We start from the raw sequence: 19,811 nt of genomic DNA, 5'->3' as shown, positions 1-19,811 counted from the left end.
ATCCGGGTATCTATTTAGATAGGGGGCCATCTTTTGAAGCCTCACCGGAGTCTCCCCCTTGACCGCCACCCACGAATGGCTTGCCCCGCGATATCTTGAAACACTTAGCGGCCCCATGTGAGGCCCCGCTGCAGTGGGAGCACACATGTTTAAACTTACAGGTGGCGCCATACTTACACTGGCCATCGTTAAACTGCCAGCATGTCCCCGTCCTTTCCTTTGCCTGTGACCCCTGTCCTCCTCCACCTTGTCCTGACTGCTGACTGCTACCCCCCCCCCCCGCCCTCCTGAAAGGACTGCCCGTAATGCACCGGTGCCATAACCTTCAACCACAATCCGATGTCCTTTTGATCCCATCTTATCTCGGGCCTCACCGCCTTGCGCTGCCTGAACTGTTCATCGTATCGCAGCCAAGCCTGGCCCCCATAGGTACGATGCGCTTCACCAATAGCCTCCAAGTAACAGAAAAGGCCCGAACAATTCTCTGGGGCTTTCTCCCCTATAACGCTCACCAGAATGTTAAATGCCTGCTGACAGTTAACGAACGTCTGAGGAATAAGGCGCCAACGCCTCTTTTCCTCCTCCTCCTTTTTACTATCATCTTTCTTTCCTTTATCCAAATTAAATTTTTCTAAAGGAAGGAGAGAGAAAATCTCTACGTATTCATCTTTCCAAATCTTTTCCTTCACCTCCTTCTTCAAATGGGCCCCCAGCGGGCCCTCAAAACACACAAAAACCTCACCTTTTGCCCTATCATCTAGCTTGACGGTATCACCCTTCCCCGTTTCGGTTTGTACCGACACCGACACACTGGCCGCTGAGGACGGCGGCCCACTACCAGAACTTGCAAACTCACTCGAACCCCCGACTCCACAACCGGCAACCGACACCCAAGCCCCAGCGGGCGACGCTCGCGCACTATCCGCAACCCCGCCATCCAATCTTCTCAAGATCTGTGACATCCCTGCCAAAAGCTCTCTAACACCCGGAACCTCACCACTACCCCCACTCTGCGCAACTGACCCCGAAACACCCGCCACCGGAAAAAAACTAGACATATACTCACGGGGCTGCGCAGGTGCTGTGTCCCCACCAGCCGTGCCTCCTGAAGCCTGCCGCTCACTCTCGTCACGATGCTCGCTCCCTGAGTCGTCGCTGCCGCTCATCTGCCCCAGGCCCGCGCCCCTGGCCTCCACGTCACCAGGGGGGACCGAGACTGGCGAAGTCGACCGTTCCCTCGAACTCCTGCTGGATCTGGACCTGGCAGACTCCATGGGTCCTCTGTGTGCTGCAGCCGGACTGGCCCCTCTGGCTGCTGCTCCCGCGGCCCGACCCGCTCCCTGTCGTCGTGTTGGCGCCGTCCTGCCAGACATCCTGTTCTGCCGACCCATGCTCGAGCCAGGTGCACCGGGCGGCTGTGGAACCGGTGCACCCGCCGCTGTCCTGTCCAGCTCCTGGCTCCTGGATGATGCAGCCGCCGCTGGGCTCCTCCCTCGCCCAGTCCCTGGTACCACCGCCGAGTCCCGGCTCCTAGGTGGTGCAGCTGCCGCTGCGCTCCTCCCTCGAGCCGTCGCTGAAGCCGCCGCCGCTGAAGCTGCTCCCCGGCGGGTATTGCCCGAAGATCCCGGCGCTGCAGCGCCTCGGCGCCCAGTGCTAGGCCGCACTGGAAGTGCGGCCCTGTCTTCCTGTGCAGCGCCGGCGCTCGGCCGCGCCTGCACCGCTCTCACCGTGCCTCGTCGTCGCGCGCCGGCAGGTGGATTCCTGCCGGAGGAGGGGGCGGGCAGGGTGGCTGTGCCGCGTCCCACAGCCCCCGCAGGGTCCCTGGAGGGGCTCCGCAGCCTGCGCCTGCCGCGCGGAATAACATCGGGTGACAGCCTCTCCGGCGGCCTGGTCCTCCTGGTCCGCCTGCCCTGGCTCCCGCTGTCCCCGAGCAGCCCGGTGAGCTGCTCTTCAAGCCAGCCTGCCCTCCTGGACCGTGCCTCCCTGCGAAGCTGAGCGACCAAGCTGTCCACTGTGGCCATGGTAAGTGACGCTGTGGCAGCAGGTCCACTCACTTCGCTTGTCTCAAATGCAATGATCCCCTTCCCGCACTTTCTTTAGCCCCTCCCCTCCATTCCCACAAAATCCCTGCCCCCATTCTCATCCCAACCAATCCCTGGACCCCCTGTTTAATTCCTTCTTTTAAAAAAAAAATAAAAATACTGCACTGCTCCATGGCAACGCAGTCATGTGGGGGCTTTCTTTTAGCTGCGCCCCATACAGCCCCCCCTCTTTATAGTGAATGGATATATCGGGGGTTTCATCTGTTATGTCACTCAGAGATTTAGATGTAAACCCTGATGTAAGTGCTCAGCGTAGAGCGCCGGATAAATGTGATCATAAATGTTATGTAAAATGTTCCCAATAAAAGCTTCAACTCAATCCACAAACACGCAAGCCCTCACTCAGGTCTGTCATCTGTTAACAGAAATATAGGGGGCTTCCACATTACTGGTAGTACATAGGCTCTGGAAAAGTGAAATGGCTCCTCGCCCCCCAAAAGAAATTCAGCATATTGTCCGCTGCCAAATCCAAATGCCCCTCCTCCCTTATGAGCCCCAGTGTGCCTAAACCACATTTAAAGCCCACATATCTGGCATTTCTGTAGTGATGAGAGCCCACCTAGCTTACAGATGCGTGTCTCCAGAAGCATGAGCTGGGCATAATGTACTCGTCACTACAACGGCAGTTTGCAATTTTCACTCAGTAACATCCACTGCTGCCTGTTTCTGGAAAACACCCATGGAGTCAAAAACGTCACTACACCTGTAGATAATTTCCCAAAGGGTTATAATTCCCTAAATGGGGTCACTTGAGGGGGTATTCTGCTCTTCTAGCTCTTAGGTTCTCAGTGCAGCAAAATATGCACTGTAACATGGCGCTCCTTCCCTTCTGAGCTTTGCACTGTGCCTCAAAAGTAGTTATTGACCACATATGGGGTATTGGTGAACTCAGAGAAATTGCAGAACAATTTTTCGGGTCCATTTTCTCCTGTTACCCTTGTGATAATAATACGAAAAAAGTTGATTCAGCTCACACATTAGAAGTTAAATCGCTGTGGTGGTATCATCCGAGCACGGAAATTACATATCTGAAAAAATGTAGGAATCCAGCTCCAGGATGTAAAATATCAAAAAATACTTTATTCAAACATTTAAAAATTGGAACAAGGGCTTACAAATGACCAGCAAAATGGTTAGGGAGCAGCCATGGACGACTGAACGCGTTTCAAACAACTGCTGTGTTCTTAGTCTTTAGTACAAAAGTGGAAAATCCACGCCTTCTTTAAAGCTGTGCCCAACAGATAATTAGCAGAGCACACGTGAAAATTACTAAAAAAACAACAAATCAAATAAACACAGAATGTGAAAAAAACAAACAAAAAAAAAACAATACAAACACAGATAGAATAAATCTACACATGAAGGAGAGAAATAACAATATAACTATAATTAATAATATAGCATCATTTCTTTTCTGAGATTCAATCCCAAAGGTGCCCTGGTATTAAGACAAAGGATCCAAAAGGCTTCTCTATCACGCAGTTTCCTCTCTCTATCCCCTCTAACATCTATCGTATGTTTTTATAAATTTGTTCTATTGCAAAAACTCTCAAAGATGAGGTTTGTCTATTATGAACTTTTATAAAATGATTGGAAGCGTTAGACACATGTCTGATGGTGGGTTGTACAATGTCATACAAATGTTCACGAAATCTGTCCTTGAGTTTTCTTATGGTAGAACCAACATAAAGCAGTTCACAATCTACACACTCAATGATGTAAACCACATAATCTAAATTGCAGTTTAAAAAACTTTTTATAAATTTTTTTTTTTTTTGCTTTTTAACACATGAAAAAGCTGCTGTTTTTTTTGTATAAGAACAGGCTTTGCAGGGATATGATCCACACTTGAAAAAACCTTTTGTAGATAACCAATTTGAAAAACTCTTAGATGTATTGGATTGTAAAAAACTTGGAGAAAGTGAGTTGCCCAAAGTGGGCGCTCTCCTAGAGACTATTTTCACACCATTTTCAAGAATTGAATCCATAACCGAGTCATCTCGCAAAATATTTAGATTGCGAAGGATAATTTCCGATATGGATTTGAAATGAGTGCTGTAAGTGTAACACCCCTTTAGGGCTACCACGGTACACTGGGTGTTATGGGGGGTCTCACCTCTCCAGGGCGCAGTGCCTCCACCCGAATCTTGATTGGAGCTCTCTCTGGGACTGCAGAAGGACTATTATCTTCTGCCAGGGGCTGACTCAGGAAGCCCCTGCCACACTCAGTACACACTCACAGGGATCAGGAGTAAAACAGTTTAACAGGTTTATTGCTATGCAGCATAAATGAGATGGATTTAAAAGAATAACATGCAATACAAATAACTGTGCTCTGTCAAAGTCATATACACATCACACTCTAATTCTACTTCAACCCTGCAAGTATAATGTAGCAGGTTTTTTTTGTTCTGGTTTAACTCAGTCCAAACGTTGGGGCCCAGTTGCCGCGGATTGTTGGCGCGCAAATTAGAACAGTTGGTGCACTTACATGAATATTAATGGCAATAGTCTGGGCTGTAGTGTACTCACTGTAAATAGCGCTGGAAGGACCACAAGTCTCAGAAGGGCACTCACTGCACGTCTCCAATGGTCGGATGGTTCTCTGGACACCAGCTGGGGGCGGCCGGATTCAGTCCTTTATATGGAGGGAGTGCCGGCAGAACTGTCCAAGTTCTTGATGTAACTTGCTTCAGAGGGTAAAAGAAAGCCGCGCTCTCTCCAGGAGTGCGGGTATATCCGAGGGAGCAACAACACTGCAGCGTAGAGGGATGCAAATCCGCCGTGCTCAATCTCTCACAGCAAGTTGCTACGCTCACCTCTTTCTCTGCACTCTTGCTTTCACTTTCTGCCTAGCTCCTCCCTCCAAGTCCCTCCTCATCCAATCCAGGCTGTGTCATCTGACTGAAACAAGGGTCCCTGGGAAATGTAGTCCACTGCAGCTCAGGGGAAAATCTGCTAATGTCTGTAGATCCCTGTTTGACAGCAGCTGCAAAGCTCTTCTTAGTGTCAGTACGTCCCAGTATACCAGTAGCTGCCCTGACAGTTCCCAGTGCAGGTGTTACATAAGTTAGTACTAGAGCAGGTTATTCACCCTTGTGATAATACAAAATGGGAGCTAAAAAAGATTTTTGCGGGAAAATGTGATTTTGTTTTTTATTTTCACAGCTTAACGTTGTAAACTTCTGTGAAGCACCTGGGGTTTCAAGGTGTTCAATACACCTCTAGATAAGTTCCCAAAGGAGTCTAGTTTCCAAAATGGTGTCACTTGTGGGGGGTTTCCACTGTTTAGGCACACAGGGGCTCTCCAAACGCGACATAGCGTCCACTAATTATTCCAGTAAATTTTACATTCATAAAGTGAAATGGCGCTCCTTCCCTTCAGAGCCCTGCTGTGTGTCCAAACAGTAGATTACTCCCACACATGGAGTATTGGCATGCTTAGAATAAATTGCACAACAAATTATATGGTCCATTTTCTCCTGTTACACTTGCAAAAGTAAGTCTAAAGAAAAATTTTTGTGAAAGAAAAGTAAATGTTTATTTTTTCCTTCCACATTCCAAAATTTCATGTGAAGTACCTGAAGGGTTAACAAAACTTATTGAATGTGGTTTTGATTACCTTGAGGGGTGCAGTTTTTAGAATTATGTCACTTTGGGGTATTTTCTGTCATATAGGACTCTCAAAGTCACTTCAAATGTGAGGTGGTTCCTTAAAAAAATGGTTTTGCAAATTTTCTTATAAAAATGAGAAATCACTGGTCATCTTTTAACCCTTATAACTTCCTAATAAAAAAATGTGGTTTAAAAAAGTGTGCTGATGTAAAGTAGACATGTGGGAAATGTTATTTATTGACTATTTTGTGCAATATGATTCTCTGATTTAAGAGCATAAAAAAATTAAATATTTCAAAAATTGCGAAATTTTCAAATTTTTTGCCAAATTTCCATTTTTTTCACAAATAAATGCAAGTCATATCAAAGAAATTTTACTACTATCATGAAATACAGTATGTCACGAGAAAACATTCTCAGAATCAGTGGGATCCATTGAAGTGTTCCAGAGTTATGACCTCATAAATTGACAGTGGTCAGGATTGTAAAAATTGGCCTGGTCAGGAAGGTGAAAACAGGCTTCGGGTGAAGGGGTTAATAGCATCTGATTGAACTCATTACCTGTATAAAAGACACCTGTCCACACACTCAATCACCCTCCAACCTCTCTGCCATGGCCAAGACCAAAGAGCTGTCTAAGGGCTGTCCCACACGTCCAGATAATTCCGGTACCGGAATAAATCGGTACCGGAGTTATCCGTGTCCGTGTGCCTGGGAACTCACGGAGGCCATACGTGCGGCACACGTGTGCCGCCCGTATGGCGAGTGGGTACCACACGGAGCGTGTGGTACCCACTCTGCATGGTGCTGAAGCTGCTGAAGCTGCGATTCATATCCTCTCTGCAGTAGCGTTTGCTGCAGAGAAAATATGAAGAATAGTGTTAAAAATAAAGATTTAGGTGTCCGCCGCCCTCCCACCCCCTGTGCGCCCCCCCGCTGGTCAGAAAATACTTACCCGGGTCCCCCGTCGGCTGTCGCTCCTTCCTGGTCTGGCCGCGGCTTCTCCTGCATGCGGTCACGTGGGGCCGATCATTTACAGTCATGAATATGTGGCTCCACCTCCCATAGGGGCGGAGCCGACTATTCATGATTGTAAATGATCGGCCCCACGTGACCGCATACAGTAAGCCGCGGCCAGACCAGGAAGGAGCGAGGGAGCGGGTAAGTATTTTCTGACCAGCGGGGGGGCGCACAGGGGGTGGGGGGCGGCGGACACATGGATCTTTATTTTTAACACTATTCTTCATATTTTCTCTATAGCAAACGCTGCTACAGGGAAGATATGAATACCGGCTTCAGCACCATGTGGGGGGGACAGCGCTTACTGTAGCGCTGTCTCCTGCACGCACACGGACCCCAGACGGAGAATGTCCGTGTGAGGTCCGTGTTTTACGCGGACCCTTTGACTCTATTGGGTCCGTGTAATACGTGCGCTCCCACGAACACTGACATGTCTCCGTGTTTGGCACACGGAGACACGGTCCGCAAAAAATCAATGACATCTGAACAGATGCATTGATTTTTATGGGTCTACGTGTGTCAGTGTCTCCGGTACGTGAGGAAACTGTCACCTCACGTACCGGAGCCACTGACGTGTGAAACCGGCCTAAGGGTACAAGGGATAAAATTGCAGATCTGCGCAAGGCTGGTATCGGCTACAGGACAAGAGGCAAGCAGTTTGGTGAGAATGCAACAAGTGATGGCACAATTATTAGAAAATGGAAGAAACACAAGATGACTGTCAGTCTTGCTCGGTCTAGGCTTCATGCAAAATCTCGCCTCGTGGGGTAAGGATGATTCTGAGAAAGGTCAGGAATCATCCCAGAACTACATAGTCTCAAATATTACTGTTAGTAACTACACTGTCATGGATTAAATCCTGCAGTGTACAGGTCCCCTGCTCACGCCAGCACATGTCCATGCACGCTTGAAGTTCATCTGGATTATCCAGAGGAGGCATGTGGTCAGATAGAGCAAAATAGAACTTTTTGGCATGAACTCCACTCACCGTGTTTGGAGGAAGAAGAAGAATTAGTACAACCCCGAGAACACCATCCCAACTGTGAAGCATGGTGGGAGAAACATCATACTTTGGGAACGCTTTTGTGCAAAGGGGACAGGACAACCTCTGTAATTGTAAACAAAGGTTTCTGTACCAAATATCAAGATATATTTTTCTATTGTATCAAATACTTATTTCATGCTGTAAAATACAAATTAATTATGTAAAAATCATACAATGTGATTTTCTGGATTTTTTTATTTTTATATTCTGTCTCTAATAGTTGAAGCATACCTACTACAAAAATTTACAGACCTTTCCATTCTTTATAGGTGGGAAAACTTGGAAAATCGGCAGTGTGTCAAATACTTATTTTCTCCACTGTATGCATATACACAGTACAGACCAACAGTTTGGACACACCTTCTCATTTAAAGATTTTTCTGTATTTTCATGACTATGAAAATTGTACATTCACACTGAAGGCATCAAAACTATGAATTAACACATGTGGAATTATATACTTAACAAAAAAGTGTGAAACAACTGAAAATATGTCTTATAGTCTAGGTTCTTCAAAGTAGCCACCTTTTGCTTTGATGACTGCTTTGCACACTCTTTGACTTCAATTTTGAATAAATCTCCAACAGTGTCACCAGCAAAGCACCCTCACACCATCACACCTCCTCCTCCATGCTTCACGGTGGGAACCAGGCATGTGGAGTCCATCCATTCACCTTTTCTGCATCACACAAAGACACGGTGGTTGGAACCAAAGATCTCAAATTTGGACTCATCAGACCAAAGCACAGATTTCCACTGGTCCAATGTCCATTCCTTGTGTTCTTTAGCCCAAACAAGTCTCTTCTGCTTGTTGCCTGTCCTTAGCAGTGGTTTCCTAGCAGCTATTTTACCATGAAGGCCTGCTGCACAAAGTCTCCTCTTAACAGTTGTTGTAGAGATGTGTCTGCTGCTAGAACTCTGTGTGGCATTGACCTGGTCTCTAATCTGAGCTGCTGATTACCTGCGATTTCTGAGGCTGGTGACTCAGATAAACTTATCCTCAGAAGCAGAGGTGACTCTTGGTCTTCCTTTCATGGGGCGGTCATCATGTGAGCCGGTTTCTTTGTAGCGCTTGATGGTTTTTGCAACTGCACTTGGGGACACTTTCAAAGTTTTCCCAATTTTTCAGACTGACTGACCTTCATTTCTTAAAGTAATGATTGCCACTCGTTTTTGTTTACTTAGCTGCTTTTTTCTTGCCATAATACAAATTCTAACAGTCTATTCAGTAGGACTATCAACTGTGTATCCACCAGACTTCTGCTCAACATAACTAATGGTCCCAACCCCATTTATAAGGCAAGAAATCCCACTTATTAAAACCTGACAGGGCACACCTGTGAAGTGAAGACCATTCCCGGTGACTACTTCTTGAAGCTCATCAAGAGAATGCCATGAGTGTGCAAAGCAGTCATCAAAGCAAAAGGTGGCTACTTTGAAGAACCTAGAATATAAGACACATTTTCAGTTGATTCACACTTTTTTGTTAAGTATATAATTCCACATGTGTTAATTCATAGTTTTGATACCTTTAGTGTGAATGTACAATTTTCATAATCATGAAAATACAGAAAAATCTTTAAATGAGAAGGTGTGTCCAAACTTTTGGTCTGTACTGTATATATAGTGGGTACGGAAAGTATTCAGATCCCTTTACATTTTTCACTCTTTATTTCATTGCAGCCATTTGGTAAATTCAAAAAAGTTCATTTTTTTCACATTAATGTCCACTCTGCACCCCATCTTGACTGAAAAAACAGAAATGTAGTAATTTTAGCAAATTTATTAAAAAAGAAAAACTGAAATATCACGTGGTTATAAGTATTCAGACCCTTTGCTCAGTATTGAGAAGACGCATCCTTTTGAGCTAGTACAGCCATGAGTCTTCTTGGGAAAGATGCAACACACCTGGTTTTTCACACCTGGATTTGGGGATCCTCTGCCATTCTTCCTTGCAGATCCTCTCCAGTTCCATCAGGTTGGATGGTGAATAGTGATGAGCGAGTGTACTCGTTGCTCGGGTTTTCCCGAGCACGCTCGGGTGATCTCCGAGTATTTATTACTGTTCGGAGATTAAGTTTTCATCGCCTCAGCTGAATGATTTACAGCTATTAGCCAGGCTGAGTACATGTGGGGGTTGCCTGGTTGCTAGGGAATTCTCACATGTAATCAAGCTGTCTAGTAGCTGTAAATCATTCGGCTGCGGAGATGAAAACTTAATCTCCGAACACTATCAAATACTCGGAGATCACCCGAGTGTGCTCGGGAAAACTTCTTCCATTTAAAGATTATGGATTCCACTGTGCTCTAAGGCAGAGGTGTCAAACTGCATTCCTCGAGGGCCGCCAACAGGTCATGTTTTCAGGATTTCCTTAGCATTCCACAAGGTGCTGGAATCATTCTGTGCAGGTGATTAAATTATCACCTGTGCAATACAAGGAAATCCTGAAAACATGACCTGTTGGCGGCCCTCGAGGAATGCAGTATGACACCTCTGCTCTAAGGAACCTTGAGTACTGCAGAAATTCTGTTGTAACCTTGGCCAGATCTTTGCCTTGCCACAGTTCTGTGTTTGAGCTCCTTGGCCAAGTTCTTTTGACCTAATGATTCTCATTTGGTCCGACATGCTCTGTGAGCTGTGAGATCTTATATAGACAGGTGTGTGCCTTTCCATATCAAGTCCTATCAGTATAATTAAACACAGATGGACACCAATGAAGGAGTAGAACCATCTCAAGGAGGTTGACAAGGAAATGAACAGCATGTGGCTTAAATATGAGTGTCTGAGCAAAGGGTCTGAATACTTATGACCATGTGATATTTCCATTTTTCTTTTTTTATTAAATTTGCAAAAATTTCTACATTTCTGTTTTTCCAGTCAAGATGGGGTGCAGAGTGTACACTAATGTGAAAAAATGAACTTTTTTGAATTTAGCAAAAGCTGCAATGAAACAAAGAGTGCAAAATTTAAAGTGGTCATAGGGTATAATGCACCCCCTCATAGGGTCTAATGCTGCCCCCTCATAAGGTATAATGCTGCCCCTTTCATAGTATATAATGCTGCCCCCTCATCGGATGTAGTGCTGCCCCCTCATAGGATATAATGCTGCCCCATCATAGGATATAATGCTGCCCCCTCATAGGGTATAATGCTGCCCCTCATAGGGTATAATGCTGCCCCCTCATAGGGTATAATACTGCCCCTCATAGGGTATAATGCTGCCCCCTAATACAGTATAATGCACCCCCCTCATAGGGTATAATGCTGCCCCTCATAGGGTATAATGTTGCCCCCTCATAGGGTATGATGCCAACCCCTCATAGGATATAATGCTGCCCCTCATAGGGTATAATGCTGCCCCCTCATAGGATATAATGCTGCCCCTTCATAGGATATAATGCTGCGCCCTCATAGGATATAATGCTGCCTGGTCATAGGGTATAACGCTGCCCCTTCATAGAATATAATGCTGCCCCTTCATAGGATATAATGCTGAGCCCTCATAGGATATAATGCTGCCTGGTCATAGGGTATAACGCTGCTCCTTCATAGAGTATAATGCTGAACCCTCATAGGATATAATGCTGCCCCCTCATAGGGTATAATGCTGCCCCTCATATGGTATAGTGCTGCCCCTCATATGGTATAATGCACCCCCTTCATAGGGTATAATGCTGCCCCCTCATACGGTATAATGCACCCCCTCATACGGTATAATGCAGCCCCCTCATAGGGTATAATGCTGCCCCTTCATAGGATATAATGCTGCGCCCTCTGTTATGACCCCAATGGCAGAGGGTCTCAGGAATAAATACCAAGTCTGCAAACACAAAAAACCAGCTCATAGGGCAGTGGTAACTGGGCTGACCATATATCTAATCCTAGCACCACAAATAGCAGTAGCCGGGGAACGTGCCTACGTTGGTTCTAGACGTCTCGCGCCAGCCGGAGAACTAACTAACCCTAGAAGGGAAAAGAAAGACCTTTCTTGCCTCCAGAGAATAGACCCCAAAAGTTGGATACAAGCCCCCAACAAATAATAACGGTGAGGTAAGAGGAAAAGACAAACATAAGAATGAGCTAGGTATTTAGCAAAGAGAGGCCCACTAGCTAATAGCAGAATATAGTAAGATGACTTATATGGTCAGCAAAAACCCTATTAAAATATCCACGCTGGATATTCAAGAACCCCCGAACCGACTAACGGCCGGGGGGAGAACACCAGCCCCCTAGAGCTTCCAGCAAGGTCAGAACTCACATTTAGTACAAGCTGGACAAAAATAGAAGCAAAGCAAATAACCCAAAAAACAAAGAAGCAAGACTTAGCTTAATTTTGCAAGAACCAGGACCAGCTGACAGGAGCAACAGAAGGATCTGATTACAACGATGCCAGGCACTGGACTAAGGATCCAGGAAGTTTATATAGCGACACCCCTGGACTAACGACCCAGGTGAGTGCCAAACTGAAGAAAGACAATCCCAGAGTCATATCACTAGTGACCACAAGAGGGAGCCAAAAAGTCTAATTCACAACAGCCCTCATAGGATATGCTGCCCGGTCATAGGGTATAACGCTGCCCCTTCATAGAGTATAATGCTGAACCCTCATAGAGTATAATGCTGCCCCTCATAGGGAATAATGCACCCCCCTCATAGGGTATAATGCTGCCCCTCATAGGGTATAATGCTGCCCCCTAATATGGTATAATGCACTCCCTCATAGGGTATAATGCTGCCCCCTCATATGGTATAATGCACCCCCTCATATGGTATAATGTTGCCCCCTCATAGTTTATAATGCACCCCCCTCATAGGGTATAATGCTGCCCCTTCATAGGGTATAATGCCACCCTCTCATATGATATAATGCAACCCCTTCATAGGTTATAATGCTGCCCCCTCAAAGGTTATAATGCACCCCCCTCATAGGGTATAATGCTGCCCTCTCATACGGTATAATGCACCCCCTCACAGGGTATAATGCTGCCCCCATAGGGTATAATGCTGCCCCCTCATAGATTATAATGCTGCCCTCTTATAGGGTATAATACTGCCCCATCATAGGGTATAATGCTGCCCCTCATAGGGTATAATGGACCCCCTCATAGGGTATAATGCTGCCCCCTAATACGGTATAATGCACCCCCTTCATAGGGTATAATGCTGCCCCCTCATACGGTATAATGCACCCCCTCATAGGGTATAATGCAGCCCCCTCATAGATTATAATGCGGCCCCCCTGTAGGGTTTAATACTGCACCCTCATAGGGTATAATGCTGCCCCCCTCATAGGGTATAATGCCACCCCCTCATACGGTATAATGCAACCCCTTCATAGGCTATAATGCTGCAACCCTCATAGGGTGTAATACTGCCCCCTCATAGGGTATAATCCTGCCCTTCATAGGGTATAATGCTGCCCCCTCATAGGGTACAATGCTGCCCCCTCATACAGTATAATGTTCCATAGTTACATAGTTATTAAGGTTGAAGGAAGACTGTAAGTCCATCTAGTTCAACCCATAGCCTAACCTAACATGCCCTAACATGTTGATCCAGGGGAAGGCAAAAAAACCCCATGTGGCAAAGAGTAACTCCACCATGGGGAAAAAAATTCCTTCCCAACTCCACATACGGCAATCAGACTAGTTCCCTGGATCAACGCCTTATCAAGGAATCTAGTGTATATACCCTGTAACATTATACTTTTCCAGAAAGGTATCCAGTCCCCTCTTAAATTTAATTAATGAATCACTCATTACAACATCATACGGCAGAGAGTTCCATAGTCTCACTGCTCTTACAGTAAAGAATCCGCGTCTGTTATTATGCTTAAACCTTCTTTCCTCCAGACGTAGAGGATGCCCCCTTGTCCCTGTCTCAGGTCTATGATTAAAAAGATCATGAGAAAGGTCTTTGTACTGTCCCCTCATATATTTATACATTAAAATAAGATCACCCCTTAGTCTTCGTTTTTCCAAACTAAATAGCCCCAAGTGTAATAACCTATCTTGGTATTGCAGACCCCCCAGTCCTCTAATAACCTTGGTCGCTCTTCTCTGCACCCGCTCCAGTTCAGCTATGTCTTTCTTATACACCGGAGACCAGAACTGTGCACAGTATTCTAAGTGTGGTCGAACTAGTGACTTGTATAGAGGTAAAATTATGTTCTCCTCATGAGCATCTATGCCTCTTTTAATACATCCCATTATTTTATTTTCCTTTGTAGCAGCTGCCTGACACTGGCCACTGAATATGAGTTTGTCATCCACCCATACACCCAGGTCTTTTTCATTGACGGTTTTGCCCAGAGTTTTAGAATTAAGCACATAGTTATACATCTTATTACTTCTACCCAAGTGCATGACCTTACATTTATCCCCATTAAAGCTCATTTGCCATTTATCAGCCCAAGCTTCTAGTTTACATAAATCATCCTGTAATATAAAATTGTCCTCCCCTGTATTGATTACCCTGCAGAGTTTAGTGTCATCTGCAAATATTGAAATTCTACTCTGAATGCCCCCTACAAGGTCATTAATAAATATGTTAAAAAGAAGAGGGCCCAATACTGACCCCTGTGGTACCCCACTGCTAACCGTGACCCAGTCCGAGTGTGCTCCATTAATAACCACCCTTTGTTTCCTATCCCTGAGCCAGCTCTCGACCCACTTACACATATTTTCCCCTATTCCCATTACTCTCATTTTATGTAACAACCTTTTGTGTGGCACCGTATCAAAAGCTTTGGAAAAGTCCATATATACTACGTCCACTGGGTTCCCTTGGTCCAGTCCGGAACTTACCTCTTCATAGAAGCTGATCAAATTAGTCTGACATGAACGGTCCCTAGTAAACCCGTGCTGATACTGGGTCATGAGGTTATTCCTCTTCAGATACTCCAGCATAGCATCCCTTAGAATGCCCTCCAGGATTTTACCCACAGTAGAGGTTAAGCTTACTGGCCTATAATTACCGAGTTCAGTTTTTGCCCCTTTTTTGAATATTGGCACCACATTTGCTATACGCCAGTCCTGTGGTACAGACCCTGTTATTATGGAGTCTTTAAAGATTAAAAATAATGGTCTATCAATGACTGTACTTAGTTCCTGCAGTACTCGGGGGTGTATGTACCCCCTTCATAGTTTATAATGCTGCCCCCTCAAAAGGTATGATGAACCCCTTCATAGGGTAGAATGCTGCCCCTCACATGGTGTAATGCACCCCTCATAGGGTATAATGCACCCCCCATAGGGTATAATGCTGCCCCCTCATAGGGTATAATGCTGCCCCCTCATAAGGTATAATGCTGCCCCTTTCATAGGATATAACGCTGCCCCTCTCATTGGGCATAATGCTGCCCCCTCATAGGGTATAATGCTGCCCCCCTCATAGGGTATAATGCTGCCCCCTCACAGGATATAATGCTGACCCCTCATAGGGTATAATGCTGCCCCCTCATAGGGTATAATGCTTCCCCTCATAGGGTATAATGCACCCCCTCATAGGGTATAATGCTGCCCCCTCATAGAGTATAATGAACCTCTTCATAGAGTATAATGCTCATAGGATATATGTCACGGGGAGACTAGGTAGGCTAAGGCTGGTTACCCGGGCCCTGCGATATCCCTCAGACTAGGGGAAACCCTGTCTGTCCCTCTCCCAGAATTTACACTAATGGTGTGCTTGTCTGGGCCACCAGGCCTGGCCCTGACTCCTGTTTCAGCCCTATGCTGAAACCGCCACCCAGTGAATAGACCACACACCAACCCCCACAGAAAGCACAGACAGGCAAAACTAAAAAAATGCACCACGCTGCAGACACACAGGAAAACACAATAATGTGCCCAGGGCAAAACAAATACAAATATAGGAAGGAGAAATATAACAAAGGATAATACACCACCAGATGCGATATTACTTCTCCAAGACCACCACTCCAGACCGGAATCACTAGGCACGAGGCACAAGCTATAATCGGCGACACCCAAAGTCCAGCAAAACCATTTAAGGGCCGTGGGCGTGACCCAGCCTCCAACCCGAGTACCAGCTAGATTAACCCTGGGCAACCTGGATAAAAATCTAGCCGGGGCCACTGAGTGTATAGTGGACGAATGTGGAATTACCGCTGTCTGTCAGATGCCCTAGTGTGAATAGCGTCCGACATGACAATATAATGCTGCCCCCTCATAGGGTATAATGCTGCCCTTCATAGGATATAATGAAGCCCCCTCATAGGGTATAATGCTGCCCCATCATATGGTGTAATGCTGCCCCATCATGGGGTATAATGCTGCCCCCTCATAGGGTATAATGCTGCCCCCTCATACAGTATAATGTACCCCCTTCATAGTTTATAATGCTGCCCCCTCAAAAGGTATAATGAACCCCTTCATAGAGTAGAATGTTGCCCCTCACATGGTATAATGCACCCCCTCATAGGGTATAATGCACCCCCCATAGGGTATAATGCTGCCCCCTCATAGATTATAATGCTACTCCCTTATAGAGTATAATGCTGCCCCCTCATAGTGTATAATGCTGTCCTTCATAAGGTATAATGCTGCCCCCTCATAGGGTATAATGCTGCCCCTTTCATAGGATATAACGCTGCACCCCTCATTGGGCATAATGCTGCCTCCCTCATAGGGTATAATGCTGTCCCCTCATAGGGTATAATGCTGCCCACTCATAGGATATAATGCTGCCCCCTCATAGGGCATAATGCTGCTCTGTCATAGGGTATAATGCTTCCCCTCATAGGGTATAATGCACCCCCTCTTAGGGTATAATGCTGCCCCCTCATAGGATATAATGCTGCCCCCTCATAAGGTATAATGCTGCCCTTCATAGGATATAATGAAGCCCCCTCATAGGGAATAATGCTGCCCCATCATATGGTATAATGCTGCCCCATCATGGGTATAATGCTGCCCCCTCATAGGGTATAATGCTGCCCCTCGTAGGGTATAATGCACCCCCCTCGTATGGTATAATGCTCCCCCTCATAGGGTATAATGCTGCCCCCTCATACAGTATAATGTACCCCCTTCATAGGGTAGACTGCTGCCCCTCACATGGTATAATGCACCCCCTCATAGGGTATAATGCTTCCCCCATAGGGTATAATGTTGCCCCCCTCATAGATTATAATGCTACCCCCTTACAGAGCATAATGCTGCCCCCTCATAGCGTATAATGCTGCCCTTCATAGGGTATAATGCTGCCCCCTCATAGGGTGTAATGCTGCCCCCTCATAGGGTATAATGTTGCCCCCCTCATAGGGTATAATGCTGCCCCTTTCATAGGATATAACTCTGCCCCCCTCATTGGGCATAATGCTGCCCCCTCATAGGGTATAATGCTGCCCCCTCATAGGGTATAATGCTGCCCTGTCATAGGGTATAATGCTGCCCCATCATATGGTATAATGCTGCACCATCATGGGGTATAATGCTGCCCCCTCAATGGGTATAATGCTTCCCCTTATAGGATATAATGAAGCCCCCTCATAGGGTATAATGCTGCCCCATCACATGGTATAATGCCACCCCATCATGGGGTATAATGCTGCCCCTCATAGGGTATAATGCTGCCTCTCATAGGGTATAATACACCCCCCTCGTTGGGTATAATGCTCCCCCTCATAGGGTATAATGCTGCCCCCTCATACGTTATAATACACCCCCTTCATAGGGTATAATGCTGCCCCCTCAAAGGGTATAATGCACCCCCCTCATAGGGTATAATGCTGCCCCCTCATAAATTATAATGCTGCCCCCTTATAGGGTGTAATGCTGCCCCCTCAGGGTATAATGCTGCCCCCGTCATAGGGTATAATGATGCCCCCTCATAGGGTATAATGCTGCCCCCTCATAGTGTATAATGCTGCACCCCTCATAGGGTATAATGCACCCCCCTCATAGGGTATAATGCTGCCCCCTTTATAGGATATAATGCTGCCAACTTAAGGGTATAATGCTGGCACCCTCATAAAGTATAATGCTGCCCCCTCATACGGTATAATGCTGTACCCTCATAGGGTATAATGCTGCCCACCTCATAGGATATAATGCTGCCCCCTCATAGGGTATAATGCTGCCCCCCATAGGGTATAATGCACCCCCTCATAGGGTATAATGCTGCCCCCTCATAGAGTATAATGCTGCCATTTCTAGAGTATAATGCAACCAGGACTCACTGATATATATATATAAAATAACAAACACAATTCTCACCTCTCCTCCTGCTCCGGTATCAGGAGCTGCGCTGCAGTCTGCCCCGCACAGATCTATCATCTATCTGTCTATCTATCTATCTATCTATCTATCTATCTATCTATCTATCTATCTATCCTGTCTGTCTGTACATCTATCAAGTTACTGGGCAGAACTCACAGTCTACATAGGTAAGGGTAATGCCAGACTTTCCAACTCTTAACACCACCATCACCCCTTACCTCGTACTTTCTGCCCCTCCTATCTATCTATCTATCTATCTATCTATCTATCTATCTATCTATCTATCTATCTATCTATCTATCTATCTATCTATCCTGTCTATCTGATTCTATGTTTATCTATCTCATATCTGTCTATCTCTCTCATCTCTCTCTCTCTCATCTATCTCTCCTATCTATCTATCTATCTATCTATCTATCTATCTATCTATCTATCTATCTATCTATCTATCTTTATCTATATCTCTATTATCTATCTATTTATCTATCTCTCAATTATCTATCTATCATCTATCTTTCTATCCCATATCTATCTATCTGTCTATTGTCTATCTATTTATCTATCTAATATCTATCTATCTATCTTTATCGATCTATCTTTATCTATCTATCTATTATCTATATATCATCTATCTTTATCTATCTATTCTATCTAACTTTATCTGTCTATATATCTATCTGTTTATCTATCCTGTCTGGCTATCTAATTCTAAATGTTTTTCTGTCTATACATCTATCTAGTTACTGGGCAGAACTCACAGTCTACAGATTTTCCAACTCTAACTCCACCACCCCTTACCTTGTACTTTCTGTCCTATCTATCTATCTATCTATCTATCTATCTATCTATCTATCTATCTATCTATCTATCTATCTATCTATCATCTATCTGTTTATCTATCCTGTCTATCTAATTCTATATGTTTGTCTATCTATCTATCTATCTATCTATCTATCTGATCTATTATCTATCTGTTTATCTATCCTGTCTATCTAATTCTATATGTTTGTCTATCTATACGTCTATCTAGTTACTGGGCAGAACTCACGGTCCACATAGGTAAGGGTAATGCCAGACTTTCCAACTCTAACACCACCACCACCCCTTACCTCGTAGTTTCTGCCCCTCCACCCTTTCTACTTATTGGAGAGCTTTAGCCCAGCTCTGACAGATGTAACACTCTGTGAATAATTTTCCAGCACACCCCCCTCCCCAGTGCCCTCTGCCCTCTCCCTCCCTATCTGTGCCCAGGCTTTTGCTATTGGAGAGTCCATAATGAGATAAGCGTGAGCTCACAGGCCCGCTATTTAACCCCTGCACCCAGGGCACAAGCAACAGATTAGGGGCAGGTAGGAGACACGAGGGTAGATAGATTGGCACCCAGGGCAGAGCAGGCTTTGCCCAGGAATTGCATGGGGATCTGTGGAAAGGGAGAGGACAGGAAGAGCTGACCAGTGTTGCACACTCAGAGTAAGTTAGACTCCTGTGTTCTCCTGTCTTGTGCACCTTGTACGTGTGGACTTTGTCACTTTGTGTGATTTGCTTTCTGCCACACTTTGGTGTGGTACAGGTGTGTTCTGTCTGACTTGTGCTGTCTCTCAACGGCTGACTGTCACATAATAACCTAAACAATTCAAAATAGTCTTGTCTGAGATAATTGTGCTCGTAAAGTCGTTTCCCCTCATTCATTAGGGCCGCAGTAAATCTTGGTATAGTCTAGAATTGCAAGGCCACACAAAAAGCAATCAATCATCTACTCATCATCAGCGTGTGGATCTTACGGTTAG

At 45.5% G+C, this 19,811-nt stretch overlaps 1 protein-coding gene across 2 annotated transcripts in view; it reads left to right on the top strand.

Annotated features, from left to right (window-relative positions):
* NRL (neural retina leucine zipper) overlaps positions 1-19,811 on the top strand; it is a 60,707-nt gene that overhangs the window by 6,569 nt on the left and 34,327 nt on the right. The window contains exon 1 of one of the 2 annotated variants that reach the window (XM_077298842.1): positions 19,359-19,494. The exons of the other annotated variant lie outside the window; for it this stretch is intronic. The gene's annotated coding sequence lies outside the window, so the exon portion shown is untranslated. Of the gene's footprint in view, positions 1-19,358; positions 19,495-19,811 lie in introns of those variants that run through there. 2 annotated transcript variants of the gene reach the window in all.

Source organism: Ranitomeya variabilis, chromosome 1 (assembly GCF_051348905.1).
Source record: "Ranitomeya variabilis isolate aRanVar5 chromosome 1, aRanVar5.hap1, whole genome shotgun sequence".
Taxonomy (NCBI): domain Eukaryota; kingdom Metazoa; phylum Chordata; class Amphibia; order Anura; family Dendrobatidae; genus Ranitomeya; species Ranitomeya variabilis.
Note: the sequence above shows the minus strand (reverse complement) of the source record. Positions and strands in the feature narration are given on the sequence as shown.